The 18,004-nt window shown below is 35.5% G+C and overlaps 1 pseudogene; it reads left to right on the top strand.

The window, feature by feature from the left end:
* Positions 1-18,004, top strand: part of LOC140512169 (inosine-5'-monophosphate dehydrogenase 2 pseudogene) — a 159,716-nt pseudogene that overhangs the window by 63,539 nt on the left and 78,173 nt on the right.

Below are 18,004 nucleotides of genomic sequence, written 5' to 3'. Positions count from 1 at the left end.
CTACATACCAAAGTATGATGATTTCTCAAGGGAAAACTCATGAGTAATAGTTTGTGTTGCAAATTAAGTTAGTCATTTTTTTTCATGAAACGTCATTTTTACTTGAAAGAATGACTGACCAACAAACTATGGTTATTTGGCTTAGATATTTCAAAGACATTTTCTTGAAAATGAATTGAGTGAACCTGTCACCTCAATATATTGCCAATGATAAAATTCAAGCTTTCTAGCAAAAAATTGGAATTTTGGAAAACTTCTATCCACCACCATAAACTTGACAATTCCCCAGACTTAAAGTCCTTGTTGATGAAATCAGTGGTCATAATAACAAATATGATTTTTTATACTGTATAATGAAATGTGTCAATATTTGGAAGATCTTAACTCAGCAAATTAATATTTTCTAAGTGACCAATGCATGATGTTACAAAATCACACATAGTTCAAAGATCCATTCAAAATGCCAGACAGACCAGCAAATTTTAATGTAACATATGAGTATGTTAATTGATATGGCTTAGATTCTACACTGCAACTAATCTTCAAGGAACTACTATTTATTGAATTTTGGTGTTACATCAAAGAAGAATATTCACAATTACTTGAAAAGGCTACTAAAACACTACTCTATTTTCAAACTACAAATCTGTGTGTGAGGCTGGATTTTCTCCACCAAAACTATATTACTGCAGATTGAGTACAGAAGTAAATATGATAATCTATCTGTTTTCTATTAAGCTAAACATTAGATTTTCAAACAATACAAATGTAGATATCTACAATACATATACATATTTTGTTCAACCTGTGATATAATCAGAGTAAGGAACCCCAAATTAAGAAACTCTTTTCAGTAATATGAATCTGTAACTTATAGTCTTAATGAGTTGTAGAAGTTAAATGACTGACTTGCCCAACAGTGGAATTAATACGTATCAGAAGCAGGACCTGAATCCTGGTCTTCCTGATTTCAAGGGTGACCCTGTACTTACCATACTACCCTGCCTCTCCACTTGCGTAAAGGGAGTACTTAATAATTGCTTGCTTAGTTTAATTAGATAGAATTGAGGTATGGTTCAAATACTAAGTTTCATTTGAAGATCAGTATGGCCTTTGAGCTTGACCTTTCTCATGCTAACAAGGTCTCTATCTGTAATTAACAGAAGTGAATTTAGGGTTGAAGGCATATTCAAGTTTAAGATCATGCATTACATGTATAAAATATCATCCTGGCTCAGGGAAGCTAATTATCTAAGTAATGCCAAGGTCACACAGAAATACACACAATCTCTTCAGATTTGCAGAATCTCATATTTCTACTTAAAATTATATTTACTTCAATTAACATGCACTGAGCCTCTGTCTACCATGGAGAATGTACTGAGAAGTGCAAGGAAAACATTAAAGACCACCAAGACAACAAAGGTGCCACCCTTGAGGAACTTAGGGAAAGATAGCCTGGTGTAGCACAAAATGCCCAGAACTTGCAGTCAGAAGACTTGGGTTCCATGATTGGCTTTGCCTCTCATTAACTGTATGACCTTAGCCAAGTGATTTAATCTCCCTGGAGCTCTATTTTCTCCCTAATCAAAAGAGAAAAATAACACTTCCTCTACTTAAATCTCAGGAAATAAAGCACCTTCTAAAAGAGCTGTAGAGCTTTGAATTATTATTATTATGCCATAAATGTGAAAAGACTTAGGCAAAGATAAATATGATAAAAATTAAAATATAATGTTGCTACTGCAACAGTCAAAAATGAAGAAGACATTTCCAGCTGGTTTTAGCTTGGCTGCAAAAATTAGAGGGTCCCATGGGGAAAGGAACCTTTGAACTTGGTGTTAAAAGATGTGTAGGTTGTCAAAAGATAGAGATGGTGATAAAGGACAGTCCTACAGTTTGGAGTTGCCTGAGCTAAAAGCAAAAAGAGTAAAAAAGATGAGGAATGTGTGAGGAAGCATGAGTGTGTATGGGGTGGGGGTGGAAAAGGATCCTTTGGAAATGATCTATGCTGCCTGAAGACAATAGAAAAACAATAAAGATACATATGTGAGCTTAATTAATTATATGACCTTCTGGGCATGCACTTAATGTTGATTGGAAATTCCTTGAACCACAACAAGAAGAGCTGTTTCATTGCTGTTAAGTGGAATACCTTTTTTTTCCTGGAAAACCAAGAAGTGCCCCATCAACTTAGTAGGTAACTGACAGAGGCCTGGGAGTTCTCATTTCTAGGCACAGGAAATTTCTAAGGCAGAGGAAATGAGGAAAATAGGGTAAAAATATCACATAACCACTGCAGACTATCCTACTTTAAACAGTATCTAGTAACTTTCAAAATAAAGCTTGAATTAAATTAATAAACAAAAGTCATAATAGAGTGCTATTTATTCTTCTCCACTTCCAATTAATAAGCATGAATTTATTGCCCACTACATACAAGTCACTCTGCTAAGCAGTGATGATTTATTTGATACTAGTCTTGGACTTTGTTTGAAAATGGAGAAAACTTGTGGTAACTGAAGAAAAAAACATATAAAATAATGTGTTGTCAAAACTTGGTGTGATTTTAGACACAGGTGTGTTCATAGAGCAACAAGCACAGAATTAGAAATAGCAGGAAAAGCAAGTATTTCTTTTACACTTCGAAGTTTAAAAAGTACTTTATGTATGTTATCACATTTGTTCCTCACAACAGCCCTGCAAGTGAAGCGCTGCAGATATTTATCAGATAAGAAAACTGCTTAGAAGGATGATCTTCAGATTGGAAAGTGTAGATAGCAGGCTGCTAGTAGGCAGATGACACCCAAAGTGAGTAGTGATGTAGAAAGAAGACACACAGTTCACCTTGATGAGTTCAAGGCACCAGGACCAGATAAAGTATCTTTGAGTACTGAAAGAATTACTAGTTTTATTGCTGTTTCTCTGTCAGTAATATCCAAGAGATCATGAATTATGGAAAAAATACCACAGGATTAGAGAAAGTCAGATATTGTTCCAATTTTTTTTAATGAGGAAGATAATGGAGAAGGCAAACTATAGGAAGAGATTTGACTTCAACTCCTGACAAAATTCCAGAATGTAGTATTAAAAGCACAATAAATGAACTAAAATAAAGAGATAGCATGACTGTCAAGAGTAGGTCCATTGTGGAAGGCTAACTTCATTTCCATTTTTGACAGTTATTAGATGAGGGAATTGCTGCATATTCTAGCTACATTTTAGCAAAGGATTTCACAGAGTCTCTATTGCTTTGGGGGGAAAGTAAAAGAAAGATGTTGACCAGATGATAATATACTTAGATGGTTTCTGAAAATAGTCAAATGGCCAAACCCAAAGAGTAGTAATCAGTGATTCAATATCAACTTGAAAGAGAGTTTTTCAAAAAATTGTTAATAATTCGGTGCTATTCAGCCAGTTGGATAAAGGCATAGATGTCAGGCTTACCAAATTTTTGACATGAAGCTAAAAAGGATAACGAATACACATCATGGTTGAATCAGAGTCCAAAAAACTCTTGTGAGGTTAGAACATTGGGTTTTATCAAATAAGATAAAATTACTAGGAATATTTTTTTCTTAAATCAATTTCATAATTACAAGATTGGAGAGGCATAGCTAGAGTCCAGTTCACTTAAAAATGATTTGAATGTTTTTGTCAACTACAGAGTCAACATAGTGTCCAAGAAAATTATTGTGACCTTAGTATTGAAGGGCATAGCCCCCTAAATAATAGGGGTAACAGTTCTGTTGTACACTGTCCTCATTAGTCCATATTTTGTGTTATTGTGCTCAGTTCCAGGAACCACATTTCAGGAATGACATTAGTAAAACAGGCAAACAGAACAGTTAAAAGCCTTGGGATTATGTGATACTAACATTACTTACTTGAAGGGACTAGGAATATTTTTCCTGGAGCAGGGAAAAATTAGAGGAAAATGCTGTTTTCAAGCACAGAAAATGCTGTCCAGAGGGAATAGACATGTTTTCTTTTGCCTGGGGAGGTTTAATTAAGTGGAATGGATAGAAGTTGCAAAAAATTCAAATTTAGGCTTGACTTATGGAAAAAAATTCCCATTATTACTATAACTCAAGAGGTTATTATGTTCCCCAATACTCCTCATCGGGCAAGTTATAGAGAAGTGGGTGTGTGTGTCTGTGTGTGTCTGTGTGAATATGAGTTGTGCTAGAATGGAACCTTGTTGGGCATGTTATAGAGATTTTATTTTGTAAATATGAGTTGTATTACAGTAGCTCCATGGAATCCCTACAACCCTGACAATCTTTAATTCTGTGTCTTCATAAGGAATTTGAGAAAAGGAGAAGGTCACCGAGAGAAACAAAATGATGTGTCCAAGTGGGCTTCTGGAGATACTTTTTTTTAACCACTTTGAAATTCTTAATAACTCTGACTGACATAACGACCAACCAATATTCCAGGGGTCTGTCAAAGAAGCATGCTACCCACCTTCTAAGAGAGAGGTGATGAACTCAAAATACAGAATGAGACATTTTTTTAAACAGAGCTAAAGCACACCAAACAATTCTTTTTGTTGAACTATATATATATTTATTAGAAGGGTTTTTGGTTTCTTTTTCAAATAAAGGAGGAAGAGGAAATAGACTTTTGTTTATCAAAAAATTTAAAGCAAATAATTTGGGCAAAAGTAAAAAGAACATAGTTTCTACATGTGAAAATAAAATATGGGGAAATGCTAGCTATCAGAAAAACTAGGGAACTGCTATTTTAATAACTGAAATTTCTGTTAGTAATTTTAGGAGCTGTTTCCTATGCAAACACTGATCTTTATTCCCTTTGTGTACCAAATTCAAATTCTCTCAGTTTCATATCTCTAACATCTTATGTTAAAATTAACATTACAGAATATAGTACAAATGTATGCATTTGTTATTAAGGTGAAGTTTAGAGAGATTCCATCTCATTTTATTGAAGGAAAGCAGATTGTATATAGTTTTCCATTTTGTTGGTAATATCATTTTTTTTAAATGTCATTATTTAGGGATGGACTTTCCCTGTAATTCCCATAAATGTCAGTTAAATCTGCAAATGCCAAAAATATTCTCACTCAGTCTTTTGTGTGCAGTAAACATGAAGATGCCTTCACATTTAGAAAGCAGATTTACAGAAGAAAAGCTGATTTTTAGAAAACTCCAATTCATAGGACCCCAGCCAGTCTAATAGACTGATTTAAAATTCTGTTCTTTTAGTGATATTGAAAGATACCTAGACCAAAAATGTACCTTAACTAGAAAAAAGCTGCACAGAGGAAAGTACAAATTGCATAAATGTTTGTAACTCTTTTAAAAAACTGGGTCAAACACTAGGAGTGGCATACTGAGAAATATATCTTAATACATTAATAGATACTGGAACATATCCATGAAGACATCAATACAGTCCCTTCTAATATTCCCCTCTAATAATGCAAATCACCACCTTTCCATGTCTTGTTTTCCTGTTTGACTCTTACCATGTCTTCTCCTAAATCTTCCATAGGAACTCTTTAGGTCTCTTGATTTTGTGGGCACTGACTAACACATTAGTTACGTATCTGTAACCCAACCCATCTCCTTTTCTGCTCTTACAGTGACATATATATATATATATATATATAATTTTGATGCATCATTCCTTCCTGGTAATGGCCTATTAATATCCATCAGGATGCTCTTCCATCACTTTATGGCTTCAGTGAGGGTGACCCTCAATGTTAATTCTTCAGAGACTAACATAATCTAAAATTCATCATCACATAGCCTCACTGGAAGACGTTGGTGAACTTCTAGTTAAAATGGGGATATGAATGAATCTAGTCAGCCCAGATATCCCAACAAACATTCCAGAAAATATCTCAAAGGATACTAAAAGAAACAGTGATCAATAAAACCAAAAAGAAATACCAGTCAGCATCTTTGTGCTATCCAGGACTGTACAAGAACACCAGAAGCCTATAGGCACTCTCAGTGGTGATGTGCAAGCGAAGCTGAAACCAGCCCTATCTCCAATACATGGAACCAGAAAGTCTGCAGGTAATGTGCAGGTGTGCCAGTGGGGCTCAATCCAGCCTGATTCCTGGTAAATAAAGTCCAAAGTCAGTGTGATCTTGGTCTTGGTATGTCAAAGTCACAGGGAGGGACAGAGCCAGTCCCAGTTTCGTCGCTACACAAGTATGGGCTGGACAATATGTTTATGCCTACAGGAGCTCAGAGAAGCCTGAATCCAGCACTTCAGTTAGAATCACAGAAGGAAATACAAGTACAGTTACTAAAGAACAGTAGCTGAGGCACAGCCCAGGAATAGACCAGAGCAAGCTTGACAACAGCAGTCTCCAGCATTCACTTTGGAAATGTCAAGTTCACATCAGAGAACATTACATATGATGACTATAACATAAAAGAAAATAACTCTGAAAGACATACTAAATGCAATGGCTCATCTTGGCTGGTTACCTTTGTTCCCTTTAAGTACCAACCCACTAAGTGATCACACCACTAGTGATTTTGTATACATTATACACATTTTTCATTTACTTATGTAAGCATATGCTGTTTCCTTCCACAGAATGTAAGTTCCTTGAAGGAAGGAACCATTTTGTTTTATATGCCTAGCACCTAGAACAATAAGTGGTACATAAGAGACACTTAAAAAGTCCTAGTTTTTATCATAGTGAACTAATAATAAACACACTTCTCCTTAATTGTTCCTTGCTTCCTCCAACAGAGGACACCAATCACTCTTGTCTAGATATTAGAGATTAGTTCCTGAAGAATATTTGCTTACTCATCTTTCCATCTCATCATAGTAGTTACTAAGCATTGACCTTTTGGGAACCACAATCAATTCCATTTTATAAACATCTCTGTTGTCTCCCTTACATCAGTCTGATATTTGCAGCCTGTGCTTATGGCCCCAACACAGTTTAAATGCAGCTGCTACACATTACTGTCCCTATTATCCCATTCTCTGAAATTTCCCTTCTCATCTGTTACAACCCATATCTCAACACTACTGGCAAGACTCTCCTAGCATCTTTTAAATCCTAGAACTTGGAGATTCTCCTAAATCAGAATACCTTCCTAGTGAAGAGCCTTTGTTACAAAGTGTAGTCTAGGGAATTTCTGCCATGATTAATGTTGTAATTTCTCCCATGGATAATAAGTAATCTCAGCCTCAGGCATGAAGGGAACATGGAGTCAATCCGTAAGTGAAAGTCCTGTACAAAAACCTGGGGATAAAAATTTCTACTTCTTATCTTTGTTATTCTCTATTTTCACCCTTTAAGGCTCCCCAGGTGATATGACTTGATGGAGTCTCTTCTCAGAACTTATTTTGCCTTATTGTTTTGAGGTGATACTGCTCATAATCTTCTATAACACTTTTTACCAAGTTTATATTCTGAAGTGGATTTTGTCCTTGAAGTGTCATCCAACTCTCCACTTGAGGAGGGAATTAAGTGTTTGGTGACTAAGAATTTTAAAGTTCTTTAGCCTGTCCCATTCAATGAATCAATAAGCTTTCACTAAGCATCCACTACATGCATTGAAATGATGACTGATTTACAACAATTAAACTTCATTAGCAAATGCTGGTAGTCTGTATTGATGCCTGCTCTTTTATTCTTTTATTTTATTTCTTTTATTCTATTGTATTTATTCTACTCATTTCCATTTTTCAATATCAACAATTTGTCTAAGCAACTTCTGTAGAATGAGTTTTAACTACACACCAAGTCTCATTTTCATTCTTTTAATTTGCTATTAATTTTTATTTTGACAATCAATGATTTGACTGTACTGACACCTGATTTGTAAATAACTCTACACTGATAACTGGTTGTTTTTTGCTTTTTAATATATCACCAATATCATCTTTTTTTGTCTTGTCATTTGGTGCCCTCCACACATAATACCTCTTGACTCTTTCCTGAAGAAATCATTTATTATTAAATTTAGCTATAATTTAACACAAATTAATATATAATTAGTATAATTTAATATAGTATACAATTAAGTATGTATAAATTTTAATGTAATTTAATATAAATTAAAGATAATTTGATTCCATAATTTTATAGGCATGAAGTTTCCTTGTGGACTACAAATTTTTACCCACCTTTGCACTAGAATCACCAGGAATCAAGGTATACATTGCTTGAACTTGGGTGGTCATATCAAATCATTTATGAATGAAGAAAAAGCATCTATCTGTTAAGTATTCATCACATGTCAATCACAGAAACCCTTTGCTACAAGTTCAGTCATAACCAATGGGTAGATTTGTTTTGTTCAACCATATTTACTTCTTATGATGGAGCACTCTAGGTCCACTTCTCAAAGAGATCAAACAGAAAAATAAAAAGACCTATATGTACGAAAAATTTATAGCAGCTCTTTTTGTGGTGGCAAAGAATTGGAAATTGGAAAGAAGGGATGCCCATCAACAGAGGAATGGCTGAATGGGTTGTGGCATATAATATGGTGGAAAACTATTGTACTATAAGAAATAACAAGTAGGATGGATTCAGAAAAACTTGCAAAGCTGCATATGAACTGATGTAAAGTGAAGTGCTCAGAACAAGGAGACCACAGTACATGGCAAGAGTAACAGTGTAACAATGATCAATTGTGAAAGACTTAGCTACTCTAATCAAGACAATGATACAAGACAATTCCAATAGAGCCAAGATGAAAAATACTGTGTAACTCCGGAAAGAGAACTGATGAACTCTGTGGAAAGATTGAAGCATATTTTTTCACTTTACTTTCCTTGCTTTTTTTTAAAAACATGGCTAATATGGAAATATGTTTTGCATGACTTCACATATATAATTTATATCATATTGCTTGCCTTCTCAATGGGTGAATAAGGGGAATAAGGTGACTAAGGGGGAGTTATAAGAGAAAGATAAGGATAGCCCCAATCCCAAAAAGAAGGAAAGAAAAAGAGTCTCAATGAAATATTTTTAAAATACGCAGAAGATAGCAAAAGTTCATAAGGAGACAAGCATGACACTTTTGAAGATACAAATCTACTTTCAAAAATCAAGTTGCACATTGTTTTCAGCCTTTTTCTATTCTTTGAGAAAATGTTTAAAGCTTTGAATGTTTGTAAAAATCATAAAAATTAAAAGAAAAATTTAAATGATGAACTTTGTGGCAGTGAACAACTGGGGATCAATGATAACACTTTTCAGTTTCCCAACTGTGATGGTCCTCAACCTCCAGTTATCCCTCAACAATAGAATTTCTTAATTTAGGAGTTACTTTGAAGGACTAACTGGATGGGCTGCCAATATGGCTGTATGGAAATATATATATATATATATATATATATATATATATATATATATATATATATATATATATATATATATATATATATATATATATATATATATATTAATTCATTCTAATTTTTATATGAAATGTCAAACCAATTCCTTACAATGTCATAGATCGAAGAAATTTTATTGGGTTCTGGGGCTTAATATAATTAATAAAATGACATCTGTGGATGGGATAATTTTCTGTGACATTATATGTACTTCATGCCTCAGCTGAGCATGTTTCTCAGTTCTATACTTGACAGATCATTGAAGAAAGTTGCCTTCATAAGTCCAACTCTCATAGGGTCTAGAATAATGTCAAAATGTATCCTGTCAGCACCTCAACTCAGGAGAGCATTCAAGGCTATATTTCATTCAGTCAAATGCAAAACTTAGCTAGGCTGGTCCTTCAACAACAGATTCAGTCTTTCACTGGGTCAATTTTCAAAGTCCTTTCAGATTGAGAAAAATTTCTCAGATCTTGCACTCCCCTGACTTAACATCTGAGAACTAAAGATTACCTCTCCTCATCATTTACCCTAATATGGAGCTTTTGGTATTGGACTACTGTAAAGCGTGCCTTGTGTGACCCTGTCAAAATAAGAATGAATTTGTTTCTTTTTGGGGTGCAAAAACATAGAATGAAACACTGAAAAGAAGGAAGGTAAGCCAAATAAGAACATCAGTAGAGGACAAAGGAGGCATGAGCTGCTCAAAGGGTCACAACCAGGAGTCAAAAGGCTTGTGGCACTACTCACCAGGTATGTGACCTGCAGCAAGCCATATATTGAGTCTGGGCCCTAGCTTTCTCTTCTACAAAATGAAAAGACAAAGTTAGTTGATCTCTAAAGTCCCCTCAACTTTTAGGATGCTGCTATCATGAGCTTAAAGTCCTGCCACAATTTAGCAATAGTTTTGTGTGCCAAACAAATTACAATGTACTCCATTATGTTTTAAAAACAGCATTTCATTAAATTCATTTTCCCCTCTAGGGTTTGAGATAGAAAGAGAACCCAAAACATGTTATACATCTAGGAAATGACAATAATATCCCTTTTCTGACATTTAAAGAAAGGTCAAGATTCTCATGTGCTTAATATGCTTGTTAATGTTTGTTAAAACTGCATGGTTTCTCTGATGAATGAGTGAAAGGAAGTAAAAGGCAATGACCTTGAAAAGTCACAAATTTCTTACCCTAAAAATTAATTTAAAGGAGAAATGTACACTATAGCTAATTGCTCAAATAATTATTTTATCCAACTTTGGCAATCTCCTATCTAATGTACATGTTCACCCCTTACAATCTGGCTTCTAACCTCAACATTCCACCAAAACTTCACTCTCCAAAGTTATCCATATCTTAAGTGATAAATTCGAAGACCTTTTCTCAATTCTTGTTCTCTTTGACTTCCTTTGATGTTATCTATCAACCTCTCCTTCTTGATATTCTCTTCTCTCTTTTCAGCCTACCACTATCTCCTGGTTCTCCTCTTACCTAACTAACCAATTCTCAATTTCCTTTGCTGGATTCTCATTTAGATCATACCCGCCAAATGTAAAGTCTCACAAGGCTTTATATCTCTTGTCTTCTCCCTCTATACTACTTCACTTGGTGATCTCATCATCATTATCCCATGGATTTAATTGCCATCTCTATGCTGACAGTTCTCATCTATATCTATCCTACCCCAGCCTCTCTATTGACCACCAGTCTCACATCTCTAACTGCCTTTCAGACATCTCACATTGAATGTCCAGTAGAAATCTTAAACTCTATATATAAAAAACCAAATTCATTATCTTTCCTCCTAAACCCTCCTCACTTCCTTTCTTCTATATTACTGTAGGGGGCAACAGTATCTTCCCAGTACCTCAGATGCCAAGCCAAGTGTGATCCTCAATTCCTCACTATCTCTTACCCTCTATACCTAATCTATTGCCAAGAGCTATTGATTTCAGCTTTGCAGCAAATCTTGGAAGTGCTCCCATTTTCCTTCTCTAACACCAACACCACTCTGGTACAGGCTCATGCATGGACCTGCTGGTGAGTCTACCTGCCTCAATTCTCTCCCCACTCCAACTCATCCTCCATTCAGTCATCAAAGTGATTTTCCTAAAATTCAGGTCTGACCACATCACCTTTTTCAATAAATTCCAGTGATTCTACATTGCCTCCAGAATCAAATACAAAATTCTCTGTTTTAAAATACCTCATCATCTAGCTCCCTCCTACTTCTTCAGTCTTCTTATACATTAATGCCTGTCACTCTTCAATCAACACTAACCTCCTCACTGTTCCCTTAACAAGACACATTCTATCTCTCAATTCTCAGGCATTTTCTATGACTGTCTCCCACAACCAGAACATTCTCCCTCCTCTTCTCCAACCACTACTTCCTTGTCTTCCTTTAAGTCCAACTAAAATACCATCTTCTGTAAGAAATCTTTCCCAACCCCTCTTAATTCTATGCTTTCCCTCTCTTACCATTTTTTATTACTATTACTATTTATTTCTTATTTCCTATTCATCCTACATGTAGCTTGTTTGTACATAATTGTTTGCTTGTTTTCTTTTCCATAGATTGTGAGCTCCTGGAGGGCAGGGACTGTCTTTTGCTTCTTTTTTATCCCCAGTACTTAGCACAGTGCCCAGCACTTAGAATACACTTAATAAATGTCACTGCCTTCATTTGAATGCTCTAGTATACAATTTAATGCATGGAATAATTTTTATAATATTTTAGTAGTTTTCTATTCAAATGGTAAGATGGCAAAAATTACCATTTCATTCAAATGTTAAATATTATAACCGCTAACAAGTCACCAGTCTGGCACATCAAAAATGGAAAAGAGAAAAACTAAAATAAATTTTTGTTCTTGTCTTTCAAGAGAAAGACAAGAACATTTATCTATATAGTTGACATCCACAAGAATAGGCAAAGTAAATTTTCCAATGTAGCTTAAACTTTGTTTTTTTAACATATAAGTAAATACATATGATATATTGATATATGTAACAAATATACATATTTGTTATATGTGTGTGTGTGTGTATATACAATTCTCATCTTGGCACCTTTGCAGAGATTGTAAAGGAAAACTGGTATCCCTTCTCACTTTGACCCTTTAGAATCTCTAGCATCTATTATTAATATTAAGTATCTCTTCCCAAATAAGACCTTATCATGATTTTCTTGGATGCTAGTGCCTGTCATACTCCAAAATCTTAAATATATTATTTTTTCAATTATTTATCTCTAAACTACCATTTTTCTCTTTCTGAGAGAATGTAACTCCTCAAGGATAAGGATTATTTTGGTTTTGTCTTTAAATTCCTAGTACAGTACCTGACATGTACTAGGCACTTAATAAACTGAATCAAAATGAATGGTCCTTTCTACTAATACTAACAGTTGTTAAGGACATATAATATCTTAACTAATCCCAGGACCAGAGAGACTTAGAAACTAGGCATAGTATCAGCTTAACATGTTTTGTTTTAACATGCATTGTTTTTCACGCATTATTGTAGACAGTGATTAATAACTTAAAGGACTTTAGAGACCATATCATCATTTTGTACATTCCAAAAGTGTTTTTAAAAATGATATTCATATACACTTTAAAATCTATAGTCTTCCTCTTCTACCCTCCTCAGTTTAAAGATAATAGAGGATGATTCAAGCCATTTAAGAGTAAATTGATTTCTAAAGTGCAAAATTTCATTCTAAGAATGAAGCATAATAGCAACAAAATTCATCAATTGGGAGTTATTCACAAATGAAATTCTTCCTTGCTATAACTCAAGCTCAGGGAATTCCATTTTTGAAAAATTTCCTCACCTATATAACTGAAGATCTGTAATTTAACAATTAACACACATGAAAACAGGCTAAGAGGAAATTAGGGAAGGCAGACAGTTAATGTGACTTTAAGAGCATTTGGTGTTATAGTATTATTGGTATTCTTATCCAAGCTTGTTGACAAAACAGCCTTCATCATTATATCAGCTTGAGAGTTCTGTTTGGTTCCACTTGCTTTCCTAACACTAGTACAATGGTGATCATCAGAGAAACCCAGACAACTACAGCAAGGAAACAGATCACCTTGTAAAAGGTAATCAGGCCCCCATCTCCATCTCTTAGACTGGGAGGTACTTCCTAAGGGCCAGAATGCAGATTTAGCTCTATGGGAAGTACTCCAATCTAGCATATGGGAGAGAACTCCCATGAATCAACCAAAAGATTCAGAGACCCCATTTCACTGCAGCCAAACTTCTTGGCTCCTAATGTGGTCCTTTCTGCTTGTGTGTCATTCTTTATGATAAATCTGATAGACTTAATCTTTCTGCTATAGTCAAGTCTGAGAAATAAATCCATCACTTGCTGTCAGTTAATATCTCTTTGATTTAGTCTGCTGTATTGTTAATGTATTTTTTGCATAATGGGAAGATCTTTCCTATCCATTAACAGAGGCATGTGACCTGCTTGAGTAATGTGGAAGCCTAAATACATGAGTCTGTGATGGGAGAAGCTTGCAGAACAGGTTGAGCAGGAAGGGGTGGAGCAGGAAGGGTGGAGCAGAACTGAGAGGAAGTTGGACACAGCAGTTAGAGCTGAGGGAGAGAGAGGAAGCAGGTGGCAAGCTGTGAGTGTTCATTTATGGCAAGGCCCTAACAGGGTGAAGGTTTGGGGATGGTGGTGCCCCCTGCATTGTTATTGTGTATAGATTTCTTTGTTGCCATGATGGGTTGGCTTTCTGGTATTAGCATTTGGCTTTCTGGTGTTTAAATAAATGTTTTGGTTCTGTCTTCCATGTGGAGAGTCTATTATATTTTGAAATTCAGAATTATGTCAGCATATTCATATCCACCAAAGGTGCTATGAATGTTGTATTGGCACTATGCCTCTGTCTGCAAGAGACCTAGTATCTGGTCTGACTGAGCAAGCCTTAGGTACGTACTAAGTGTCAGGCACTCTGCTAAGTACTGGGAACACAAAGAAAGCAAAAAAAAGCCCCTCCCTCAAGGAGCTCATATTATGAAGGAGACAACATGTAACTAGATACCTACTTGATATATGCAGTAAAAACAGAAGGTAATCACAGAGGGAAACCACTGGTAGGTGAAGAAATGAGAGAAGGAAGGTGGGGTCTGGGAAAAGCCTCCTGAAGAAGGTGGGATTTAAGTTAAGTCTGAAGCAAGCCAGGGACACTAAGAGTCTGAAATGAGGAGTGACAGTATTCATCACATGGGAAATGGATGGGGCAAAGACACATAGATGGGAGATGGATTATGTCATTCAAGGATGAACAGATAGGCCAGGGTAACTGTATCTTAGAGAATGGAGAAGAGAGTAAAGTGAGCCCCTGAACTGCTTGTCACAACTCAATACAGATGCATCAGCTACTTTGCTCCTGCATCTAGAGTACCACCATAGTTTTAGTAAGCAGCTTTAGTGTACCTTATTTTTTAAATTCTATTTTATTTTATATTCCATTCCAGATTTTCTCCCTCTTCCCATCCATCCTGACTGCACCCTTAATATAAAGTAAGAAAAGCAAAACATCTTTTGTCATAAAAGCATATATAGTCAAACAAAAGAAATTCACCTATTAGCCAGTCCATCACATCTCTATCAGGAGTGTTGTTGATGTTCCATCATTTCAGTTGTATTCATCTCTTTGTGACTCCCTTTGGGGTTTTCTTGGAAAAGATGGTGGAGTGGTTTGCCATATCCTTTTCCAGCTCATTTTACAGGTGAGAAAACTGAGGCAAACAGGGTGAAGTGAGTTGCCCAGGGTTACACATCTGAGACCAGATTTGAACTCAGGCCTTCCTGCCTCCAGGCCCAGCTTTGTATCCACTGTGCCATCTGGCTGCCAATGTTAGGAGTAGGACAGCATGTTCTATCATGAGTCCTCTGGAATTGTGGTTGATCATTGTGTGAATTAGAGTTTCTAAGTCTTTTACAGTTATTTGCTTTTACAATATAGTTGCTATTGTTCAGGTTTTGCTCACTTTAGTCTGCATCAGTTCATAGAAGTCATGTCAGGTTTCTCTGAAACCACCCCTTCTTCATTTTTTATAGCACAATAGTATTGATAAACCATAACTTGTTCCTTTCTTTCACTCTAACAGAGAAGTCACCATAGAGATTGTGAACATCCTTGACATATCTCTCCACCAGAATCTTGTCAAAAGTAGTCATATGAATATTTAAGACTTCACAATTATAACATGTCCCAGTGGAAACTGACTTCATCTCAGACTTCTCTGACTACTTCTTGGGCTCATCTGGTATGATTAGGATATATTGGTGGCCTGAAACTGAGGTTCAATAAATATGTAGAAACAGTGTAGTTTTCCCTATTTATGTGGTTAAGAGGAAGTAAGGGTGCAAGGTAAGGGATGATATCGCCCTAAGATTGCCTTCTGTAGGTCTAAACCTTAAATGTGAAAGGACCTGTTTCATGAAGGCACCTTTGCTCAGGCACAGTATCTTACCTAAAATCCTCGATGATCCTTCCAGGTTTTACAATATCACAACGAGAGACTTTACCTGACACAGAATATATGGTTAAGTCAAGGTTAAAATACTTCAATATTTTAAGGACACAAAATTTATTTAGTATGACTACAATTTCTCCATGTCTCACTAAACAGGTCCTTAAGGATTGTCAGGACTAACAAGTTCATCACTCTATAGCTAATACTGATAATATAATGATAAATATATAACATTCATATAGCTTCTTAAGGTTTGTGAAGGACTTTACAATATCATATTTGATCCTTACAACAACCCTAGGAATTAGGTGCTATCCCCATTTTACCAGTGAGGAGACTAAGACAGACAGAAATTAAGTCACTTGCTCAGGGTCAAACATCTAGGTTGTGTCTGAGGCCAGATTTGAACTCAAATCCACCAGCCCAACTAGCTGTTAAGACTATGATGAACCTCTACAAATTTAGCCAGAATGATCTTCCACCAACAAACACATAGTTTGATACCTGACCTATAATTAAGACCTTTCCTAATGATTGAGATCTACCAGAATTTATTTTTCACTGTCATACATTTCCAAGGACTACTTCTAAACTATGATCAGCCCCCAGAGAAGGACATTAACTGAGGTCCAAATACAGTTGTATGCAATGTACACAATGTAGGTTTCTCTGCCTGTGAAGGGAGAAGGGGCAAGGGTTAAATTTAGGGAGTAATTAATGCCCTTAAAATAGTATTAATAAGAGAGAACCTAGAGGATAGAATAACATATAAGGCATTATTAGCAAATGAGTCCCATTTATTTGTTAACTATCATCCATCTGTATGATCTTGCCATTATTCTTGGAATAACGCAAGCTACATATACCAAGCCATGAGGCTAGTCTAAGAGAAAAGAATTTTGAGGGAAGAAATAGGGAAGAAATGGAACTCAATTTGTAGAATGAAATCTGAACCCTGCTGCTCTATTGCCTATTGTCTCTTTCCTGTTTTTGTTGTCTTCTAAAACATAAAATTCAATTCCATTAAGGGACACCAAAAAATGACTCATAGTGGTTACAAAAGGTATCTACTTTTGTTTAGGCCTTTTTGGGGCAAAGAATCTCAGAAAAGAGTTTCAAAAAGACCTTAATGCAAAGGTATCAAGAGCTAACAAGTCATATAACATATGTGAGAAAATCTGACCATTGCTGTTCTGTAGCAAAAGGTCATCCTTTGGAGTAGGACCTACTATAATTCCAAAGGCTTTTCCCAGACAGCTGGTCAAAAAAAAAAGTCTTGATTGAGTTTAATTTTGGCCATCTTTGAGTAAACTAGTTCTCTTGTCTCTGCAGAAATATTAGGGAAAAATGGGAACAGAAGCTAATTTTACACTTATTATGCTGAGTGAGTAAGCCCAAAAGTTGCATTAGTGATTTTAGGAAAAAAATAAAAGCAGTTTTAAAAGTCATATTTGAATAGAATTTTGAGGTGTATAAGTGTTTATTAAGGGCTTACTATGTGATAGGCATTGTTGTAAGTGCTGGAGATAGTGAGAAAGAACAAAAAACAGTCTCTCTTCCCAAGAAGTTCTCAGTCTAATGGGCAAAACAATAACCAATATGTAATCAGACATATGTACAAAGCAAATAGAAGATAATCTTAGAGGAAAGGCACTGGTATTTTTTTTTATTAATTTACTTGTCTTTAGTTTCCATAAGTTTCAAATTTTCTCCCCCTCCCTCCCCGAGATAGCATGCAATCATATGAGTTCTGCACACGCGTTTTCACATTACTCATACTGCATAGAAGCATTAAAATGAATGGAAGAAAGCATGAGTAAAATTAAACAAAACCAAACATAACAAAAGAGAAAATGGTCTGCTTCATTCTGTATTTTGACTCCATAGTTCTTTCTCTGGATGAGGATGGCATTTTGCATCGTGAGTCCTTTGAAAAGGTTTTAGGTCCTTGCATTGCTATGAAGGACTAAGTCTATCAAAAATAGTCCTTGCATACTGTGGCTGTTACTGTGTTTAATGTTCTCCTAGTTCTGCTCACTTCATTCAGCATCTGTTCATGTAAGTCTATCCAGATATTTCAGAAGTCTGCCTAGTTGTCATTTCTCATAGCACAATAGTATGACATTACATTCACATACCGCAACTTGTTC

The sequence above is a fragment of the Notamacropus eugenii genome, chromosome 6, assembly GCF_028372415.1.
Source record: "Notamacropus eugenii isolate mMacEug1 chromosome 6, mMacEug1.pri_v2, whole genome shotgun sequence".
In the NCBI taxonomy this organism is placed as follows: Eukaryota; Metazoa; Chordata; class Mammalia; order Diprotodontia; family Macropodidae; genus Notamacropus; species Notamacropus eugenii.
The sequence above is the reverse complement of the archived record's forward strand: the minus strand, read 5'-3'. Positions and strand labels throughout refer to the sequence as shown.